The following is a 25,255-nucleotide window of genomic DNA, read 5'->3' as shown; positions in this document are numbered from 1 at the left end:
CTGGTGAGGATGTGAAGAAAAAGAACCCTTGTGCATGTAAATTGGTGGGAATGTAAATTGGTATAGCCACTGTGGAAAACAGTATGGAGTTTCCCTAAAAATTAAAAATAGAAATATCAGTGGATCCAGTAATGCCACTACTGGAATTTTACCCAAGGAAAATAAAAATACTAATTAAAAAAGATATGTGTACCCCATGTTTATTGCAGCATTTTTTACAATAGCCAAGATATAGAAGCAACCTAAATGTTTACTGATGAAGATGTGTGTGTATGCACAGACACACAATAGAATATTATGCAGCCATAAAAAGGATGAGATCATGCCTTTTGCAAGAACATGGATGGACCTAGAGGGTATAATGCTAAGTGAAATAAGTCAGACTGAGAAATATAAATACCATATGATTCCACTCATTAGTGGAATAAAAAAATGAAATTTAAAAGAATTACACCTATAAATACAGAGAACTGATGGTTTCCGGAAGGGAGGGGTTTGGGGGGTTGGTCAAAATGAGTGAAGGGGAGATGGAGATACAGGCTTTCAGTTATGGAATGATTAAGTCATGGGAAGAAAAGGTACAGCATGAGGAATACAGTCAATGCGACTGTAAAAGCAACATAATGCGACAGATGGTAGGTATGCTTATGGTGAACACAGCATAATATACAAGCTTGTCAAATCACTACATTGTACACATGAAACAAATATGACATTGTTCATCAACTATACTCAAATTAAGAGTATATCAAATGAAATAGCAATTTTTAAATTTGTCTTGCATTTATAGTAACTTCAAACTTTTTAATCTGATCCTCACCATAGCCATGTGATATATCTACTATAGTTATTTTTTTTTTTAAGTAGGCTTCATGCCCAGTGTGGAACCCAACATGGGGCTTGAACTCACAATACTGAGATCAAGACCTGAGCTGAGATCAAGAGGCAGATGCTTAGCCAACTCAGCTGCCCAGGTGGCCCTCTACCATAGGTATTATTTCTTTAATTGTATAGATTAAATAAATCATGTTCAGAGAAAGTGGTGGTTTGCTAAAAGTTGGTAGGAGAGCAAAGTAAAATTCTATTTGTCTGTTATTCTTGCCATACAAATGTGTGGATATAAATAATATGTTAGGTTTCTAAAGCTTCCAATAAACTCCAGGATTTCTATTCTTGTGGTTATGGTTGTCTCATGGAGGGGGTGGGGTGATGGTAGGGGATAGAGTCTCTTTTTATATAATACATAGAAATGAGAATAGCATTCAAATACCTATTTAATAATAATTATATTTGAATGAAAACCTAGAATCTAAATATGTAATAAAGAACATAATATATATTACTCTTTTTTTAACTTTATTTTTTTAAATCATTTTTGAGAGAGAGAGAGACAGAGCACAAGTAGGAGGAGGGGCAGAGAGAGAAAGAGAGGGAGGGAGATGCAAAATCCAAAGCAGACTCCAGGCTCTGAGCTATTATATTAGCACAGAGCCCGACACGGGGCTCAAACCCACGAACTGTGAGATGATGACCTGAGCCGAAGTCAGATGCTCAACTGACTGAGCCACCCAGGCACCTCTATATATTACTCTTTTGAGAGAAATGCCCATGATGAAAATGAAATGGTTTTATACATAAATATTTAAGCGCAGAGCCAGTGGGTTAAATTTTTTAAAAATTCAACAAAATATTGGATTGTTTTACTTCATTATCAAATTGGTACACACAGTGCATGAAATAGTGAAGCAAAGAACATCATTTAGATGGATACAGAAAACAATTTAATTAAGGAAGCATGCAGCATAATGGGGAGAAATATAAATTAAAAATTGTAATAAGCCTAAAAATAGAAGTCATTTTAAATAATGCTGTCAGCTTGATTAATGTTAAATATATCAAAAAGTCTATGTCATAATAAAAAGAATTTGGTATTGTCTCTTATCCCCTCTAATAACTAGAAAATTATGTGTGTTTGTAATTGTTTTATTATTTGCTGTTTTGAGAACACACTCAAATTATTCCTCTTCACAATTCTATTTGATGGCTAATGTAGATGTGAATTTTTAAAAGATTTGAAGTGAAGCTCTACTATTTTTCTTTCTATCCTCATCCAAAGAAATAAAAATTTCTAGGGAGTTATAGAACTTTACAAGTCATTACCACAGGAAGTCACTGGGATAGATGAACAAATAGTATGACTTTTGCAAGAATTAGTGTGGGGAAGAATTTTACAAGTATTCCTCTAATTAATAGACATCTTTCCTCATTATTCAGATTCTGTATTTGCCAATTTTCCCACCTAGTGACATTTATTTGTAACTCCAAAATCAGTACTTCTAATGCTTTTGTGGTCATCCTGGATAAGCCAGAGTGGCAAGGAATTTGAGTCCCCAGACGTGAGTCTTTCAGCTGAGGTCCAATAAGGGGAAGGGCTGCTGGTTTGTTTCACTTCTCATAAAAGGTAGCCAGTGCATGGTAGAGGCATGCAGTGTGCTACAAGAAGTACCAGCTGTGCTGGTTGGCCAGGGTTTGAATCTCTACCAGGATATTTTGTTCATCATAAGTAATTTTTTTTCTTTTCAAACAAAAGGTCTCACATATTACTGAACCAACCTACTGGTACAGAAGGATAGTCCCCCCCAAAAAAACATTTCTCCATCAAAACATGTCTATTGTTCAGGTAGTGGTGTTGTTTACAGAGTGATAGGATACGAGCACATGACCTTCATGCAGCATAAATATATGTGCCAGCCCATGGACGATCCCTTATACACCCAGCCTGGTTATTCTCCAATGCATCTTCTTGGAGTCGTACCTGATTTTATTACCAGTTTTCACCTGAATCTAGTAGGGAATGGGATAATTCTGCTCTTGTTTCTTGGCCAAGAATCACTCAATCCTGAAAGTCTTATAAGAAGGACATGGTGAGGAACAGTTAATCCTACACACACTGATCCATACACACAATAATGGCAGAGAAAAGGAGAGAGCTAAGTAACTCTTGATGTTGACTTTTTTACTACTTAATTTGTTCTGTGTGCGTGTGTGTGTGTGTATGTGTGTTTCTGTGTGTGTGTGTGTGTGTGTGTGTGTGTGTGTGTGTGTGTGTGTGTATGCTCCTTTCTGGAAACAACAGAGATTAATTCAAGAAAATTTATTTTGGTATTAAAGGATAAAGTACTACTTGATATGCTAGAGAACTTTTTAAGAAGATATACCTAGGTTTAGATTATTTTAGACAATGCAGTTTACTCTATTTATTCAAACATCTATTTTCATTAATAAAATCAAATGTTATAAACATTCAGCACAAACCTCTAGGTGTATCCTATTTCATCTAAGCCTTATACTGAAGGTCTTTCTTATGTGGAGACTGTTTTTCTTATAGAGAACTGTTCAGAAAACTCCATCATATATAAAGGATGAATCACAATTTATTAATAAAAATATAAAACGTTCAAATGTATCCCTCTGATTTCATTTTTTCTGTTGATACCAAATTAGGAATCACCACTGATGAAATCAAATGGATATTTTGAAACCTTTCCACATAATATGCAGAATTGTTTTCTTTGCTGTTTCAATAATTTGGTCTGAGTTTAAAATGTTTTGTTTACCAAATGCCAATTGTGAAGTTATAAAGATGTAAACTAATAGTGATAAAATCATAAGCTGTAGATTTATATTCCACATTCAGACTGTGGCACCAGAACTTACTATGTGTCTTTGGACAAAATGTTTTACTTTTTTATGTCATTTTCCTTATCTATAATATTAAGATAAGTAGACTCTACTTTTTAGAAGTATTGGTTAATTAAATGTGTTAGTGTTCATTATTAAATGTTAACTAGACAGCATGCCAGATAACCAAAGATAATTCACTAATACATCCAAGTTCCAGAATGTGGGAAGAAAGAAGTACATATAACTTGCTCTCTTATTCCATTGGCTGTCTAACTGATTTGATATAAAGGCAAACATCTGTAACATTTATTCCTGAGAGTTATAACCCTAGAAAAAATTCATTAATTTTATTACCATCAGTAAAGGAATAACTGAGGACAACCAGAAAATTTTGAAACCTTTCGTTTTCAACATATCTTAGCTATTGTGTAGAACAGACTCTAAGTTCATGTTGGTGTTACCACCTTACCTTCTCCTGCCGCCCATCCCCTTCTGTATCCTCCTCCTGCTGCATAAGGGCAGAACATGGGACTTGTTTCTAACAGACAGAACTTATAGCAGGGGTGGAATGTTACTCCCATGACGGCATTATATAATATTATAACTTCTGTCTTTTCTGGCAGATTGTCTTTCTTGCTGGCTTTGAGGAAACAAATTGTCACACTGTGAACTGGCTATTGAGAGGTAAGGGACTAAGAACAGCCTCTGAACAAAAGCTAAGAAGGAACTGAAACCCTTGGTCCAACAACCCAAATGAAAAGGAATATGTGTAATAACCATGAGTGAACCTATTAGGATCAGATCCTCTCTTGGTTGAGTTTTCAGGTGACACAGCCCTAGCTAACACTCTTGTGAAGACACCTTGAGCACAGAACCCAGTTAAGTCATGCCCTGAGTTCTTACCCATAGAAATCCTGAGATCATAAACCTGTTGTTGTAAGCCACCAATGTTGTGGTGATTTGCTATCCAGTAATACAAAACTAATAGCAATATATATTATCCTTAAGTAAAAACCATTTATAAGTCCTTTAATTTTGTGAAAGGAGGAAGATAATGAAAGAAATCAGGAGAAAAAAGAGAGAGAAAGGATGTATTCATATGTATTAAGTCAATTTTAATGATATTTAAAACTATTTCCAAAGTGCCTTATTCTAATTCAAAGTTTGCTCTTACTTTGACAAAATTACAAGTCTTTAAATTTTACTTTAGGACTCATGTTTTAGAGCAAGACATGGGAGAGTTAGCTTAAATTTCCTTTAATGTGTCTTTTAGTTTAGAGATACCAAGAAAATATTTTTCCTTAACTTATTGCCAGGGAAGCCCTGAGATATTTTCCCTTTCGTCTTTTCCAAAATCAACCTTCCCTTTTTCTGTTTTCATATTTTTTTTTAAATTCTGAATATGGTAGGCATAAAAACTTGAACTATATATCAAAGGATTTTTTTTATTTTTTGTTTCATCCATTATGAATTGGAAGTCTCCCTTATAATGAGAATTTCTATTTATTTATTCAGAATAGGACTTTAAGTGGTTTGCAAATAGCAGTGAATCCTGGAAATGGCAAATACAAAGAAAAATTGTCTGAAAGGAAAGTAGACTATTTAGACTTTGTTCAAGTATAATCAAAGTGAAGATGTTTCTTCCCTCTGGTGCCAAGATAGTAAAATAAAATAAAATAAAATAAAAAAGACCATTATTTGGTGAATAAGAGATAGAGCTTTTGATACAATACAATCATAGGAAAATTGTTTCAGAGGTGGTGTTGGAGAAGTAATGGATTTTGAAACAATGTAATCATAGCAAAGAGAATCTCAGGTCCTTGGGCATAAAGTAATTTTATGAATAGTCTTACCAACTTTGATAAAATTGTAAGTTTTAAGCAGAAGTGGAAAATTTTATATAAGTAGCTGAGAATTTTATCTAACCTCCACTGATGACTATAAAGTCCTTATGATCTGGAATCCATACCTTTACCTTTCAAACTATGGTCATATAGATTTTTAATTGTAAAATAACAGGGAACCAATCTTCCTTGACTTAAGATGGAATTTTGTCCTGATATACCGATTATAAGTTGAAAATACCGTAAGTCAAAAATGCACTTAACACCAAACCTACCTAACATCCTGGCTTAGCCAAGCCTACCTTAAACGTGCTCATAACATGGACATTATTCTACAATTGGGCAAAATCATCGAACCCAAAGACTATTTTCTAATAAAATATTGAATATCTCATGTCATTTATTGAATACTGTACTGAAAGTAAAAAACAGAATGGTCGGACAGGTACAGAATATCAGCTTGTTCACCCTTGTGATGGTGTGGCTGACTGGGAGCCATGGCCCAGCATCTTGAGAGAGGGCTGTGCCCCGTTGGGCTAGGCTGAGGAAAAGATCAAAATTCAAAGTACAGTGCTATAGAATGGGTATCGCTTTCACACCATTGTAGAGCAGAAAAATCCTAAGTCAAAACATCCTAAGTCAAGGATCATCTATACATGAATCTCATTTTGTACTAGTAATGAATTTTGTATTTTGTGTATAAATTTGGGGAAATGAAACAAATACCTAATTGATTTTTAAAATCAGTTTGTCTCTCCTATATTAAGGAACAGATTTTTTTTTAATTTTTTAATGTTTACTTATTTTTGAGAGAGAGAGAGAGAGAGAGAATGAGAGTGAGCATGAGCAAGGCAGGGGAAGAGAGAGGGAGACACAGAATCTGAAGCAGGCACCAGGTTCTGAGCTGTCAGCACAGACCCCAATGCAGGGCTCAAACCCACAAACTGAGAGATCATGACCTGAGCCAAAGTCAGATGCTTAACCAGTTGAACCACCTAGGCGCCCACTAAGGAACAGATTTTGATAAATGTATGTATTGCTAAGAAATATCTGTTCTCATATAACATAAATGTTCATTATATAAAATATAGCTTAACTTTCTCCCAGATAATGCTTTAAGGAAGGGTTCATGTTCAAATTTTTTAAACATTATTTGTTTTGATTTTTCATCTTTAAAGTATTTATTTTCTGAAGCCAAAGATTTGCCATTTTCTATTATTTCCAACTATTGGAGGAGATATTGCTGTGATTTAATTTGTACATATTGTTTGGTTAAAAGCACGAAACACTGTCCTTATCAGATTTAGTCCGTTAAAGTGGGGATAGCCCCCACACTTTGTTGATATGTCTTTCTTCTTGTGATACTAAATCATTTCACAACCAACTGTCCAGATAGAAGACTTTAGGGATAGGTTTTACCTCTATACTACAGATGTTGCTTTATCATCTTGTCAGCTTCAGGTATTTCATGTCAGGTTATTCAATAATTGAAGAAAATTGTTAGGTTTCTCACAGATTAGAATAATGATCTATTCATACTTTATAATTTCTATGTTTCAGTGCGAATCACTATCAACTTTAGTTTGAACCTAGGATCTATAGGTCAATACCCATATTAGACATCTCAGTGGAGGAAGAAAACTCAGCGAGGAAGAAAATTCAGTGGGGAAGAAAAGTTGAATTGCACTAATACTACCACAAAATTAACTCTATAACAGATCAAGTTTTCTTAACCCTCAGCGCTACTGACATTTGAACTGGATAATTCTTTATTATGGGGGACTGTGCTGTGCATTTAGGATGTATTAGAGACATCTCTGGCCTCCACCCACTAGCTGCTGGCAGCGCCCTCTCCCCCTCCAGCAGTGACAGCCAAATGGCTCCAGGCATTGTCAAATGTCCTCCTGGGATGGTCGGGGTGGGAGTGGGGAATTATCTCTAATTGAGAGCCACTGCTATACAGAAAAAGATTCTTATGCTGTTATTTACAAAAAATTTAACTTTTCATTGCTTAAGAATTTAGTTAGGTATTTCCACTTAAATTTACATATAGATTCAAATAAATCTGGAATTATAATACTACATATTTTAAAAAAAAATTTAAAGTTTATTTTTTGAAAGAGAGAGAGAGAGAGAGAGAGAGAGAGAGAGAGAGAGAAAGCCAGGGAGGGACAGAAAGAGAGGGAGAAATCCCAAGAGAAATCCCAAGCAGGTTTTGCACTGTCAGTGCAGAGCCCAACATGAGGCTTGAACTCACAAACCCTGAGATCATGACCTGAGCCAAAACCGAGAGTCAGATGCTTAACCAACTGAGCCACCCAGGTGCCCCATACTACTTATTTTTATATCATGAATCAGCAAACACTTTCAGTATATTCTTTGCTTCTTTTCTGATTGAATTATGGATCAGTCCTGTTGACTAGTCAAAATGAAAATGGTTTATATTGATATTTGACTAGTCATAATATGATATAGCTTAATATGTATAAGAACCCATAAATATACTTGTTTCTGGGTTTTTTTTCTATCCCTATGAAACGCTTGACTTGACGTGAAACTAAAATTCTGTTTTACCTAAAATTCTGAATCACTTCTGAGATATAGCTGTGAAAAATAACTTCATGCTTAATTCCACTTAATGAGTTTAGATAACTGGCCTGAGATATCTATCCTCTACTCTGCTACGGTATCTTATTTTTTTAATATTTTTTGTGATGTTTCTTAAATGGGTTACAAATGTGAAATTGATAAGAGTGGGTAGTTTTAAGCAATAATATATTAGGAAACATTTGCTGAATACATGATGAGTCAATAAATAACTGAAAAGTGTAAGGGTAAATAAAAATTTAAACATAGACTTAATTCTCCTCACCAGAAATAAGGGAAAAGACTTCTCTCTCCCTTTTGTAAGAGCATTTAGTTTAGAAAATGTATAATTATAAGTCCATTTTCCTTAAAATATATATATTTTTGAAAACTACAACGGTCTTTTGTCTGCTTTAAGACCCAGAAATGTCTTTCTCAAGGACCTGGGAGCCATCTATGGGATGAGATAGCACTCCCATCTTTTTAGTCTCTGTGGCTTGTCCTTGGTTGCAAAACTACCTCCTATCCTTAAAGATATGAAAGGCTTTTTGTTTTGTTTAGTTTTCCTCTGGATTAAGCCACTATGTACATGGTCACTATAATACCAGGTAGATCCAGGATGAACTCTGTGCCCAATTGTTAATTCCTCTTACTTGGAGGAGTAGATTGTTTATCTTAAGAACATGTATATAATGGATTGTATCTCCTTGACTTTTTAAAAAGGTGGGATTTCTTCCTATCTTTGCAATCTCTTAGCAGATTGCCTGATTTGCAGATCTTGTTGCGGTTTAATGTTTATTCGATAATAAAAGTGTTTTCTTTCATTGCTATATTTGTGAAGAGAATCTGGATTGGAAGAAGATTTTGTTTTTAATTATATTTCCCCAACAAAGGGGACTAATAAATATGAGTATTTATTCAACCCATGTGTTATTAGTCTTCTTTGTTATGAAATATTATCTATCTATCTATCTACCTATGTATTTTTTTTTCTGCTCTTTCCTCTTTATTGTTCTCTGGCTGGAGGTTCTGGGAGGCCAGAATTAATGTTATTAAATATATCTGAGTTTTAGTTTCACCTGTGTTTTCATTCCTTTTACCAGAAAGCCAGGGAGAAAGAATTAGGCTTCTTGAATTACCACTGTATAGTTACCTAAGCCCCAGTTATTATATTCTGGTGTTACAGTGAAGACCGTGGCAGAGAAACATATTGAAAGAATCTTCATTTTGCTGAATAGGGCTTCAACTCTTACTGCTGCTATAGGTTAAATAAGATGTACTGAGAAAAGAAAATACTGGCAGATATGCCCTGGAGAGTAACTCTCTTAACTGAATCCTCTGCCACCTCTGCTTTTCTGCTGAATAAGCCCAGAAATAAAGCTATAAAAATAGTGCAATTGGGTTTGGAAACAGGAAGTTAAAAAGTGGAGCTTTGCTGATGTCAAAGGCCTTTAGGCAAGATACCTTAAGAGGTTTTCCCTCTCTCTTCTTTCCACTCTCTTTTCTCTCCTTTGCCCCTCTCCTTTCTTTCCCCCTTCCTTTATGTGTCTTTGTCTTTGTGTTTATTAAAAAGCCAATCATAAGTTAAAGGTTTATTAACTTGAAGCTTGTGGCAATTTAACATCTAGACCATTTCCTTGAGACCATTTCCTGGGGGCAAATAACAAAGAATTACTAAACTGACTTCAGTCAAGGCCGAGAACCCTTACTTATGCAATACTGATAAAAACCAACCTAATAGAAACTCAGCTGCCTGGGCTTTTAGTGTTTTTTCTTCACTATTTCTGTCTGTCTTCAGTATTTGGTGATACATTAGTTTAATGATTTCCAGCCATGTTTCAAAAATATTCTTAAAACCTTAGGACTATTTATAAAACTAATGCCAACTTACAAAACCACAATCATTAAGGTGCAAAGACCTATTCCCGTATTCCTTAGCAATGCAGTCCCTATGTTTCTATTCATCCAGATAGTCTCCAAGCCTTCGTCTCTTCTACCATGATATAACAGTGACTGCATCATTGTTGCTGCCAAAATATACAGGCATTAATGGTGTTAAAATAAAATGTAAATTAAGTCAGATTTCTACAGATGGTCCCTAACTTACAAAATTTCAGCTTAGATTTTTTTCAGTGTAGGATGTATCTAAAGTGATACACATTCAGTAGAAATGAACTTTGAATTTTGGGTTTTTCTCCTCTGGGCCAGCGACACGTGATACCATCCTCTCTTGTGATGGTGGGCAGCGAGCCCCACCTCCCCATCAGCCACACAACCAGAGAGGTAAACAGCTGATACACTCAAACCCCTCTGTACGTACAACCACTGTGCTTTTCATTTTCAGTACAGTATGCAATAAATTAGACGAGATATCCCACACTTTATCATAAAATAGGCTTTGTGTGAGATGATTTCACCCTACTATCTGCTAACGTAAACGTTCTGAGCACGTTTAAAGGAGGGGTAGACTAAGCCATGGTTTCGGTAGGTTTGGTGTATTACATGTATTTTTGATTTATGGTGTTTCAATTAATGATGTGTTTATTGAGATGTAATCCTATCATAAGTTGAGGAAGATCTGTAGCTGCTATCCATCAGTTATATGAAAAATATTCTTTATTTTACACTATCACTGTATTGTATCAGTTTCTATGGATCATTTTAACATCATCTTGGACTGAGTTTTATTTCACTGAGTTTGACAAAAAAGAAATTATCTTAATTATATATATGTGGCTATTGCACAACTATACATATTTTCCCAAATTCATCTAACAGTACTCTTGAAATTAGTAAACTTTACAATATATAAGTTTACCTAAGGAAAGCTCATTTAAAATGAAGAAAGATTGTGGTACCTGGGTGGCTCAATTGGTTGAGCATTTGACTCTTGATTTCAGCTCGGGTCATGATCTTACATTTTTTGAGATGAGTTCTGGGTTGGGCTCTGTGCCAACAGTGTGGAACCTGCTTGGGATTCTCTCTCTCTCTCTCTCTCTCTCTCTCTCTCTCTCTCTCTCTCTCCCTCCCTCCCTCCTTCCCCCTGCCCCTCCTCCATTTGCAAGTGCACTCCCTCTCTCTCAAACATTAAAAAAATAATAAAATAGACAAAGATTAAACTGCCCATGCATGTAACAATATAGATGAATCTTAAAATTGTATATATTGAGCAAGAAAAAGTCATATTTGAAAAAGCAAACTCCAAATGAAATTGAAGTCTAGGCAAGAATAATTTATAGTTCTAGCAAACAGTAATTTCTGAAAAGAGGTAGGGATTAACTGAAATGGGACATGAGTAAACTATCTGGGGTAGGGGGAATACCTCCCACTTTGCTACAAAATTCAATGAATTGTACATTTAATATTTGTGCATTTTACCTTAATAAGCAATTTAAGGAATAACAGTAAATTTAACTTTATCTACCACCCAGGTACCAAGAGAACATTGCCAATTCCTTCCAAGTTCCTTTTGTGTCTCTGCTTAATTATATTCCCCATTTTCATACCTATACATGTTCCCTGGAGTTTGATGCCATACACAAAATTGTTGAGGAGAAAATAGAGCTGCACAGAGTCTGCACTCTCTGGACAATGCCTACATACATGTGAAAGCCACACCCTGGCTCCCATGATATTCTAAACACTTCCTTGGTATTGTAGTGGTGTCATCCTAGGACTTTTACAATGGCAGCATAAAATTATGGCTTTACAAAATGGGTATTAAAGTCCAGTTTGTGATAGTTAATGCCACGCTCACAGAGGTAAATGGGAACTACAAAATATACCCTTGACCTGCAACACGTTTTTCTCAGATGCACACAAACTGCCAGATTCAAAATTGTAGACATTTAAACCCACAGCCAGAGGTTCCAGTTTTAAATATTACTATAACAGTGCCATTAAATTTGTGCAATTTGTGATGATATTACAAAAAGTAGTTTCCTAATTACAAAGACCCCAATAACAGAATTATGCCTTGTGTTTAAGGTTAAATTAAGGAATAAGTCATATAATCTTGGGCAAAATTTGAGCAATGTACTGTGCCTTTTGGACTCTTTATTTAGGACAGGCCCCTGTTCGTATTCCATCAGAGTCTCCACATGCCTCTGTATTCCTGTGCTTGAAATAAGTACACAATTTGTCTCTCTGAAAGGCTTCAATAAATATAATTCCACCAATTTGTCAACTGAATTGTGAAAACACTGTGAAATGAAACAAACAAAACGCATAGAGAATGAAATACCACCTACAGTGCTCATGAAGCAAAGTTGGAAGACAGCTTAGTATGAATCAGTTGGGTCATGTGCTTGAAGCCCAGAATGAGTCAGGCTCAACCATCAAGCATCAACAAAACTGAACCAAGGAAAGGAAATCTTTGTAGGCAAGAGCCTGGAAGGAAAAGAACACATGCTCTTTGTAAACAGCTTGCTCCCAAGAGAAACAGAGTAGGGGAGAGCTGAGGTGAGTGTACCTGCCAGACCGCTTCCCAAATTTATCAATTCTACCTTCCCAGCATGGAAAGAAACCCACATATAGCAACTGTAGTTACAGTTCCTTCATTGGAAGGAAAAAACAAGAGAGGTGATAAGCATTCTATAGTAACAACTACCAGGTTCTAAAATTATAACTGGAATGTAGTAGCTCCCATCGGTCGTGAACAACACAGCTTGCCAAATTTGGTGTATTGGGCTTGGATTCTTCCAATTACTTATGATTCCATGCCAAAGTTGAAAGTTCTAAAAATGTCTAACTTTGTTTTTTTTTTTTTTTTTGATTATTCAAATCTCTTTATAATTATGTTTACTATCATTATCAATTTCATCATTCAGGCCAACTCTTCAGAGTTAGGGAGAAAAGAAAATGCAGTTTGTTTAAATCAGGAAAATAACAAATGCATTTCTGGTATCCTTAAAGCAACATCACTTCACTACAATTCCATCTGTTCCATCTGCTTAGGTGAAAAACATGAGGTCTTTAAAAACTATATAAATCCAAGGCCATATTTCTTCAAATATGATCCTATAGGTATATCTGTTACATATTTCTCCATCCACCCTCATAACAGGTCTGTACCTTAGGTATACTATACTTTACATAACATGGTATACTTAGGTATACTATACTTTACATAACATGGTATACTTAGGTATACTATACTTTATATAATATGGTATACTTAGGTATACTATAGTTTAGGTATGGTCACATATGGGGAAGCTAAATATGTTGTCACAGTTCTAAATTTTTCTTGACACTGTAGCAATCTCCTTATTCAAAGGAAATCAGTTGGATTTATGGACCATTTATGAAAGTCTACTTCCAACTTTAAAGTTTCTCTAGAGTTTTCTTCACTGAATGAAGCAGAAAATACCCCAATTGTGCTTAATATAAGCTAGTTAAGAATTACAGGATTTCTTAACTTTTTGAACTGCTTGCACAAGGTAAGAGAATATTCATCAAATTTTGAGTAGTTCTATATCTGATGGTACATGCTCATCAGCATACTGGGGCATGGATAATTCCCAGGTAATGTTGTGCTTCCTTTACGAAGAGATAGAGATAGAGAGATAGAGACATTTAGAGATATAGATGAAGTGTGGTGTTCTGCAGTGTGGTACAGTGAAACAATCACATGTTTTGAGGTAAAACAGGCTTGGATTTAAAGCCTAAATTCAAAATGTGCTATGCACAACTAGATAAGTCGCATAGTTCTTCTGAACTTCAATGTTCTCAACTGAAAAATAAAGAGAATAATAACTCTAATAACCATAGTGTTACACATATTTAAGAGTAGTATGTATATAAAGAAGTGATCTAGTTAATACTAGATATGCAATAGTACTTGTGCCATTTATTCACAGCAATTATATATTGTACACAATTCCACAAGTCTGTAAGGTTGTTACTTTACTTATATCATACTTTCACTTTCTATTTTTTTATTTTAAAAGGTAATATTACTTGATCACCATGTGATGATAATAATGACTCATCATTTAATGATAAAAAATGATTAACTGTTTTAATGTAGCAAAGTTTAAACACATATCTAAAATATATCTTAATATATACACAATAGAATGCATACTGTTATGCTTTATTACAAGCTTAAATATAATTTTCTAGAAATACAGGATATGCTTATATTTTAAACTGCTAATCATGATTAGACTTTATTCATTTTGTGTTTTGGGATTATGTAAAAAAGTCAAAAGACAATATAGTTACTTTCTCCATTTTATCCTAATGTATGATACAAGTAATCCCTAGGTATCTTTTGCAGAAAAAGGTATTATCTCTTCTAGAAGAGCCACTCTAACATTCTCTACATTATTACAACTCTCTAGGGTACAGGTGGAAAGTAAATGATGATATGAACAAAAAGAAAGACTTTCAGGATGCTGATAATACATGGGCTTCATTCAGAAAACATGATTTAGGATAATGATAAAAGATAAATATAATATTTACCTTTATTTTCCTAGTCTGTGTTGTATTTTCTATTTAATCCTCACAGTATCTTATTTGTGACCCTTGCCTATTTAAATAACCTCTGGAAACAATGCCATTTTATCCATTTCAGATTATAACATACAAGCAGCATTTTGCAGAGAGCAAGGGAAGTGTTTTGTAATAGAATAGTAAAGTGTCTTCAGAACCTGTTTTTTGAATACTTACCCTTATTAACTCCAAGTATTTTTATTACAATGGCTAAATTTTGAAGTCCAATGGACTCTTTTGATAGAATTTTTAAGTATAAAACATTATTATTACCAAGCACAGAAATGAGTAATAAATCTGAATTTATCGTTTCTTCCTGTCCAAAGAGAGTTATTGGTTTTGCAACATAAACTTCAACTGTCCATTTCCTACATTTGTCAGCCTGATTATTTCTGGTCACCTGCAGGCAAAATTTTCTGTAACAGAGGCTTTGAAGTAGCTCATTTTGCTTTTAGCTTCCTAAAATAATAGAATAGTCTACTTTGAGATGGCTTAACTCACACTTTTTTTTTCCACTTTCATGAGCAAATGTGTGAATGCAAGTAGAGCTTGTGGGGTTTCACTTTCCATCCATAATGGAATTAACAAGCTGAAAAGACAAGCCAGGGTACATATGATGCCCAAACACTCTCAAAAGCTAGTCCAATGCTCTGCATTTCTATAGCAGTAATTTTTAGGATTACATTATTTTTTCCTGTTCAATTTCAGTTCCTCTCAGAACCCATCATAAGTTGAGAGTCCTGAGATGAAAGTAAAAATAGCAATGATATATTCCAAACTCAGCAATAAGCCTTCTTTCTTTTTCTGACTCAAAACTTAAGGCACAGGCATGACAGTATAATGAGTTTAAGAAGTCTGAAAGGAACTTGAACTTGCTTTAGAATTTAACTGAATGAAAACAGAAGAGTAATTTTTGGATCCACTGGGCAGAAGAGTAAAGAAAAAGGAAACCCAAGGGCTGTGCTACATTTACCTTTTTGGCCTAAATCAATAGCTTTTTTCCCCTCAGATTAGCACAATGTTTTTTCCCCCATAAGCTACAATGTTAGTGAGATTTAAAATAAATCAGCATTAACCCTGATTTTCAAAATCTCCTCAAATAATTTAATAAATATAAATTTGACTCCACATGTGTCTGCCTCTATACTCACAGTAAAATAAAACAACGAAAGGGTGACTTTTATTCTTTCTAACTAACTTAATTTTATGGGTCTCATAATTTGTAAAAAATGATAGCATGCAAAAATGCTAAGTGTATAATGGCCATAGATATCAATATGGGACATTTCTGTGTTTAAAATACATTGAAACCCACACCATTTAAGTGCTAACATTTTCATACTGCAAATAAATATAAATGCAGTAAGGTGAAGTGATTTTATTTGTTGTTAGTATGACTATGAAATTATGTTTTATTAAAATACTAATATTTTAATACCTTTAAGTTTGTTGGTTATAACATTGCACTATTAACAATTGCTGGTTTGCTGAATAGCAGCACAACTATGGTATTTACTAGGAAACAGTAAAAGAAAAAAGTCCTCTGCCCTTCTTTTTGACATCATATGAGTGGTCAAAATTCAGGACCTCAAGGATCATACCACCCAAAGCAATCTACAGATTCAGTGTAATCTCCATCAAAATACCAATAGCAATTTTTATAGTACTAGAACAAAGAATCTTAAGAATTGTATGGAATTACAAAAAATACCCTGAATAGCCAAAGCAACCTTGAGAAGGAAAACAAAAAGTCCTCTGCCCTGCTTTTTGACATCATATGAGTGGTCAAAATTCAGGACCTCAAGGATCATACCACCCAAAGCAATCTACAGATTCAGTGTAATCTCCATCAAAATACCAATAGCAATTTTTATAGTACTAGAACAAAGAATCTTAAGAATTGTATGGAATTACAAAAAATACCCTGAATAGCCAAAGCAACCTTGAGAAGGAACAACAAATCTAAGGGTAGCATACCTCCTGATTTCAAACTATAGTACAAAGTTTTGGTAATTAACACAGTATGGTACTGACATGAAAATAGACACATAGGTCAATGAAATGGAATAGAGAGCCCAGAAATAAACCCATGAACACATGGTCAGTTAATTTATGACAAAGAAGGCATGAATATACAATAAAGAAAGGATAGTTTCTTCAAAAATGATGCTGGGAAAGCTGAACAACTATATGCAAAACAATGAAATTGGACACCTATGTTATATCATATACAAAAATAAATTCAAAATCAATTAAAAACTTGAATGGAAGCCCTGAAATCATAAAACTCCTAGAACTCACAGGCAGTAAATTCTTTGACATCAGCCTTAGCAGTATTTTTTGGGGGGCCAGTCTCCTCAAGGCAAATAAGCTAAAATAAACAAATGTGATTGTATCAAACTAAAAAGTTTCTGCACAGTGAAGGAAATGATCAATGAAACAAAAAAGCACCCTACAGAATGGGAGATAATATTTTCAATCATGCATCCAATAAGGGGTTACTATTTAGAATATATAAGGAAGTTAAACAACTTAATACCAGAAAAACAAACAACCTCGTTAAAAAATGGGCAGAGAACCTGAATAGACACTTTTCCAAAGAAACATACAGATGGCCAGCAGAAACATGAAAAAATGTTCAACAGCACTAATAATCAGGGAACAGCGAATTAAAGCCAAAATGAGAGATCACCTCATACCTGTCAGATTCGCTATTGTCAAAAAGAGAAAAAGTAACAAGTGTTGATGAGGATGTGGAGAAAAGGGGTACCCTTGTACACTATTGGTGGAAATGTAGAATAGTGTCGCTGAAAACAGTATGGAATTTACACACACACACACACACACACACACACACACACACACACACAATAGAATAACCATATGATCCAGTTATTCCATTTCTGGGCTTCTGGGCATCTAGCCAAAGAAAATGAAAACATAAATTCAAAGAGATATGTGCACTCCTATGTTCACTTCAACATTATTTACAATACCAAGATATGGAAGCAATGTAGGCATCCATCAATTGATGAATGAATAAAGATGTGGCATGCACGCACACACACACATACACACACACACATGCACACTGGAATAATACTCAACCATAAAAAAAGAATGAAATCTTGCCATCTGTGACAACACAGACATAGAAGGTATTATGCTAAGTGAAATAAGCCAGAGAAAGATAGATACTATATGACTCACTTATATGTGAAATCTGAAACAAAACAAAACAGATACAGACTTCTAGATACAGGAAACTGTTGGTTACCAGAGCAGGGAAAGGTTGTGGAGGTGAGGAATATAAGGGGTACACACTTCAAGTTATAACATAATTAATCATGGGAATGTAATTTACAGCACAGGGAATATAGCCAACAATATTTTAACAACTTTGTATGGTGAAAGATGGTAACTAGACTTATTATGAAAATCATTTTGTAATGTAGAAAGATATCAAATCACAATAATGTATGCCTATAACTAATAGGATATTGTAAATCACTTATACTTCAATTAAAAAGTATTATACAATTTAAAAAATCATATAGCTTAAAAGCTTAAACATTATCATTTCTAGCTTCTACTTCCCAATCTAATTCTTCCAAATTTTCAAGTATATTTGAATTTTCTGTCTGAATTTCTCAACTAATAGGAAACATAGTGTATCAGATGTTAGTTGCTGCATAACAAATCATCCCAAGACTTTCTGGTTTAAAACAATGATTTATTGGAGTCAAATTGGTGGAGGAGTATGGATACCAGAATGTTCCTCCTCCATCAAACTCAGCAGTAATGAGGTTAGAACATGTGGAACTCCAGGAATCCAGGGTACAATGTGACAGAAATCTCTCCAGGGGCATACAGAGACAGCTTGATAGTTCAGAGGTGCATGTTTGTGAATTAGGAGAGATAAAACAGGTGGCAGCATAGGCACAGAAGAGGAGGGGAACCTTTCAGTGGAGAAACAAAAGGAGGAGAAATAGAGGCTGTGGAAGTGTAGGATTGTATTTAGATAAGGAAAAAACATCTCCAGACCACAGTCCAGAAAATGAAGAATAATACAAAGAGAGACAGTTTCTACTTTGCAAACAGCCTTAGGAGTGAAGATTGCAGATTTCAGGGTTGTGTGACTATCTCTGGACCAGAATCATTGCAGGTGCACCTGTGGAAGAGTAGAGCCAGCCCCAGGCTTGGTAACACTTTCTGGGGCACACTGCAAGAAAGCCGTCCCCTCCACTGAGTACCGTGAGAAGAGGGTTTACTCACTCTCCAAAAACAAAAGACCCTACAGGCACCAGCCAGAAGCCCTTTGTCTGCTGGAGGTACCAGTGCTATTCCAGGTCCATGTGGAGCGGGATCCTTTAAGGCATTGGGTTTTGAACCCCAGTCAAGCACCTGGGAGGCACTGGAGACTGTGGAGCAGGGAAAACTGGCTCTTCCACACCCATGCTGCTCTGGGAGGGCTGCTTCAAAAACATGGTTTGGGACACCAGGTCTGAGGAGGAGAGATTGGGGGGTTGCCATTTTCCTCCCCCTCATCAACATAGTGGGGCTTCAGGGAATGGGGCAGTGGCACTGAGGGGAGGCAGGACCTGCTTACACCAAACCTCACCCTTCCAAGACCAGTAACTGCTTATCAGAGTGAGGCTGAAACTCACCAAATCAGGCAGCCCCTCCTCCTCTGGACCAGCACAGCCACCATTTCCAAGGCAACAGTCAACTGTCCTGGGGTTTTATAAGTTATTTTATAAGTTTTTGTAGTTGTTGTTGTTTTCTTTTTCTTATTTCTTTTTTAATTTATTATTTTTTTCTTTTATTTCCTTCTCTTCGCTTTTCACTGCCTTATCTTTCTACTCTCTTATTTTTTTCTCTTCCCTCCATGGAATCAGCCTTACAGTTTCTGGTTTGATTATTGGTCAATTTTTTTTCTTTCTCTATCTTTTTTTTCTTTTTTTTTCTTTCTCTGTTCTCGTTGTTTGTTTTATCAGAAATTTTTACCATATTCTTTTTACACCTTTTCTGTATCTCCTTTTTCTTTATTTTCCTCTCTCTCTAGATTAGGCCCTATAAATTATTTGATTCAGTCTGGTCTATCTGTCCCTATAATTTATCTCTAGTTTGGGGAAAAGTTTCTTTCAACCCCCTTCCTTCTCCTCCTTTCCAGGATTGCTTCAATGAATGAATCAAAGCACACCTTGTGAATGATCCAATCCACTACTACAAGTAGTGAGATAAAGCAGCCAAGACACAATAATGGAGTGCATGTAATACACACAAAAGACATTTCCTGAAATGCCAGACCCTAGACAGTGTATGACCCCCTCTTTTTTTAAATATAGTAGTACTTGCAGGCACAAGACACACAACAAGCTATTAAAACACAAAAAGGACAGAAAAGTAGCCAAAATGATGAAACAGAATAAGTCTCCTCAAAAGAAATTCCAGGAAGAAATGACAGCCAGGGAATTGCTCAAAACAGATATAAATAATATATCTGATCAAGAATTTAGGCTAATAGTCATGAGACTAATAGCTGGGCTTGAAAAAAAAGCATATAAAACAGTAGATAATCTATTGCTGCAAAGATCAAGGAACTAAGAAATAATGATGATGAATTAAGAAATGCTGCAAATGAGGTGAAAAATAAACTAGATGCAGTGACAGCAAGGATGGGAGAAAGAGGGAAGAGAATAGGTGAAATAGAAGATAAACTTACAGAAAATGATTAAGCTGAGAGAAGGCAAGAACGGAAATTACTAGACCACGAAAGGAGAATCAGAGACCTAAGTGATTCAATGAAACAAAATAGTATTCATATCATAGGAGTTCCAGAAGTGGAAGAGAGAGAGAAAGGGGCAGAAGGTTTATTTGAACAAATTATAGCTGAGAATTTCCCCAATCTTGGGTAGGACACAGGCATCCAAGTTCAGGAAGCACAGAGAACTCCCTTCAGAATCACCAAAAACAGATCAACACCATGACATATCATAGTGAAACTGGAAAAATATAAAGATAAAGGAGATTTCTGAAAGCAGCTAGGGACCAACAGGCTTTAACATACAAGGGTAGACACATAAGGGCAGTAGCAGACCTCTCCAGTGAAGGCAAGCTAGAAGAGAGTGGCAGGAAATATTTAATATGCTGAATAGGAAAAATATGCAGCCAAGAATACTTTCTCTAGCAAGGCTGTCATTTATAATAGAAGGAGAGATTAAGGCTTTCCCTGAAAAACAAAAACTAAAGGAGTTCATGACCACCAAAATAGCCCCGCAGGAGATCCTAAGGGATCTGGATGCTGGAAAGCAGCAAAATCTACAAAGGAACAGAGACAACACCATAAGCACAAAACCTACAGATAACACAATGACACTACATCCATATCTTTCAATAATCACTACGTATGTAAATGGACTAAATGCCCCAATCAAAAGACATAGTGTACCAGAATGAATAAAAAAACAAGACCCATCTATACGTTGCCTACAAGAGACTCATTTTATACCTGGGGGCAGCTGCAGATTGAAAGTGAAGGGATGAAGAAACATCTATCATGCTACTGGAAGTCAAAAGGAAGCCAGATTAGCCATATTTATATCAGATAAACTAGATTTTAAAACAAAGACTATAACAAGAGATGAAGACAGGCATTGTATCATAATTAAGGGGTCTATCCATCAAGAAGAGTTAATAATTGTAAATGTTTATGCCCTCAACATGGACCACACAAATATATGAATCAATTAATCACAGACATAAATAACTGTATAGACAACAATACCATGATTGTAAGGGACTTTAATACTATCCTTACAACAATGGACAGATCATCTAGGCGGAAAATCAATAAGGAAACAATTGCTCTAAATGACACATTGGACCTGATGAACCTAACAGATATATTCAGATCTTTTCATCCAAAAGCAGCCCAATACACATTCCTCTCGAGCGCACATGGAACATTCTCCAAAACAGATCACATACTGGGTCACAAAACAGCCCTCAACAAATATAATAGGATTGAGATAATACCATGCATATTTTCAGATCACAACGTTTGAAACTTGAAATCAACCACAAGAAAAAATATGGAAAGCCTCCAAGTACATGGAGGTTAAAGAACATTCCACTAAAGAATGAATAGATCAACCAGGAAATTAAAGAAGAACTTAAAAAATAAGTGGAAGCAAATGAAAATGAAAACATGACAGTCCAAACCCTTTGGGATGCAGCAAAGGAAGTCCTAAGAGGAAAATGCATCACAATCCAGGCCAATCTCAAGAAGCAAGAAATATCTCAAATATAGAATCTAACCTCAAACCTAAAGGAACTAGAAACATAGCAGCAAAGAAACCCCAAAGTCAGTAGAAGAAGAGAAATAATAAGGATTAGAGCAGAAATAAACAACATAGAACCCTACACCCCCCCCCCCAAAAAAAAAACACCAGTAGAACAGATCAATGAATGTAAGAGCTGGTTTTTTGAAAAAATAAACAACATTGATAAGAAATTGAATCAGTTATCAAAAATCTCCCAACAAATAAGAGTCCTGGACCAGATGGCTTCCCAGGGGAATTCTACCAGACATTGAAAGCAGAGTTAATACCTATCCTTCTCAAGCTGCTCCAAAAAAGAGAAATGGAAGGAAAGCTTCTGGGTTCATTCTGTGAAGCCGGTTTGATGCCCAAACCAGACAAAGAAGCCACTCAAAAGGAGAATTATAGGCCAATATCCCTGATGGACACAGATTCAAAAATTCTCAAGAAGATACCTGCAAATAAAATTCAACAGTATATTTTTTTTTAATTTTTTTTCAACGTTTTTTATTTATTTTTGGGACAGAGAGAGACAGAGCATGAACGGGGGAGGGGCAGAGAGAGAGGGAGACACAGAATCGGAAACAGGCTCCAGGCTCTGAGCCATCAGCCCAGAGCCTGACGCGGGGCTCAAACTCACGGACCGCGAGATCGTGACCTGGCTGAAGTCGGACGCTTAACCGACTGCGCCACCCAGGCGCCCCTCAACAGTATATTAAAAGAATTATTTACCATATTCAAGTGGGATTCATTCCTGGCCTGCAGGGCTGGTTCAATATTTGCAAATTAAACAACATGATACATTACATAAAAGAAAGGATAAGAACCATATGATCCTGTCAATAGATGCAGAAAAAGCATTTGACAAAACATAGCATCCTTTCATAATAAAAACTCTCAAGAAAGTTGAGATAGAAGGAACATACCTTATCATAAAAGTCATATATTAAAGGCCCACAGCTAATATCATCCTCAACGGGGAAGAACTGAGAGCTTTCCCCCCAAGATCAGGAACATGAGACATGTGTCCACTCTCACCACTGTTGTTTAACATAGTTTTGGAAGTCCTAGCCTCAGCAATCAGACAACAAAATGAAATAAACATCCTCTAAATTGGCAAAGAAGAAGTTAAACTTTCACTTTTCACAGATGACATGATACTCTACAAGGAAAACCTGAAAGACTCCATCAGAAACCTGCTAGAACTGATCCATGGATTCAGCAAAGTCGCAGGACACAAAATCAATGCACAGAAATTGGCTGCATTTCTATACACCAATAATGAAGCAACAGAAAGAGATATTAAGGAGTCGATCCCATTTACAATCACACCAAGAACCATAAAATACTTAGGAATAAATCTAACCAAAGTGGTAGAAGATCTGTATGCTGATAACTACAGAAAGCTTATGAAAGAAATTGGAGAAGACACCAAGAAATGGAAAAACATTGCATCTTCATGGATTGGAAGAACAAATATTGTTAAAATGTCAATACTACCCAAAACAGTCTACACATTCATTGCAATCCGAATCAAAACAGCACCAGCATTCTTCGCAGAGCTAGAACAAATGATCCTAAAATTTGTATGGAACACAAAAGACCCCAAATAGCCAAAGTAACGTTGAAAAGAAAACCAAAGCTGGAGGTATCACAATCCCCGACTTTAGCTTGTATTACTAAGTTGCAATCATTAAAACAGTATGGTATTATCACAAAAACAGACACATAAGACCAGTGGAATAGAATAGAGAACACAGAATTGGACCCATGAATTTACTCCCCACTAATCTTTGATAAAGCAGGAAAGAGTATCCAATGGAAAAAAGTCTGCTTAGCAAATGATGCTGGGATAACTGAATAACAATATGCAGAAGAATGAAACTGGACCACTTTCTTATACCATACACAAAAATAAATTCAAAATGGATGAAAGACCTAAATGTGAGGCAGAAAATCATCAAAATCCTAGAAGAGAAGACACTCAACAACCTCTTTGACCTTGCCCGCAGTAACTTCTTACTCAACAGGTCTCCAGAGGCAAGGGAAACAAAAGCAAAAATGAACTATTGGGACCTCATCAATATAAAAACTTCCGCACAGCAAAGGAAACAATCAACAAAACTAAAGAGCAACCAATGGAATGGGAGAAGATATTTGTAGATGGCATATGGGATAAATGATTAGTATTCAAAATCTATAAAGATTTACCAAATTCAACACCTAAAAAACAAATAATCCAGTGATGAAATGGGCAGAAGACATGAATAGATGTTTTTCCAAAGAAGACATCCAAATGGATAACAGACACATGAAAAGATGCACATCATTGCTCATCATCAGGAAAACACAAACCAAAACTATATTGAGATACCACCTCACACAAGTCAGAGTGGCTAAAATTAACTCAGGAAACAACAGATGTTAGCAAGAATGTGGAGAAATGGCAACCATTTTTGCACTGTTGGTGGGAATGCAAACTGGTGCAGCCACTCTGGAAAACAGTGTGGAGGTTCCTCAAAAAATTAAAGATGGAATTATCCTACTACCCAGAAATAGCAGTGCTGGGAGTTCATCCAAAGGATACAGGAGTGCTGATTCCTAGGGGCATATGTACCCCAATGTTTATAGCCGTGCTATCAACAATAGCCAAATTATGGAAAGCCCAAATGTCCATCAACTGACGAATGGATGAAGAACCGGTTATATATATATATACATACAATGGAATACTACTTGGCGATGAAAAAGAATGAACTCTTGCCATTTGCATCAATGTGGATGGAACTGGAGGGTATTAGGCTAAGTGAAATCAGTCAGAGAAAGACAGATATCATATGTTTTCACTCATATGTGGATCCAGAGAAACTTCACAGAAGACCATGGGGGAAGGGGAAGAAAAAAACATATATATAGTTACAAACAGAGAGAGAGGCAAACCATAAGAGACTTTTAAATACAGAGAACAAATGAAGAGGGAAGAGAGTAGAGAAGGTGAGAGGGGGCATTGGGAAAAATGGGTGATGGGCATTAAGGGGGGTACTTGTTGGGATCAGCACTGGGTGTTTTATGTTGAATCACAGGAATCTACTCCTGAAGCCAAGAGCACACTGTATACATTGTATGTTAGCTAACTAGACAATAAATTATATTAAAAAATAAAAATAAAAATAAAAATACATTGTGCTAAAAAAACCCACAATGATTTATTACTTATCAGAGTCCTGTGGGTCAGTGGGTGGCACCTCTAATGGTTTTACCCAGGTTCATTCATTAGGGTGCATTCAGTTTAAGGGTCATCTGGTCAGGGAAGTCCAA

Source organism: Panthera leo, chromosome F2 (assembly GCF_018350215.1).
Source record: "Panthera leo isolate Ple1 chromosome F2, P.leo_Ple1_pat1.1, whole genome shotgun sequence".
NCBI classification, from domain to species: Eukaryota; Metazoa; Chordata; class Mammalia; order Carnivora; family Felidae; genus Panthera; species Panthera leo.
This window is presented reverse-complemented; position numbering follows the sequence as displayed.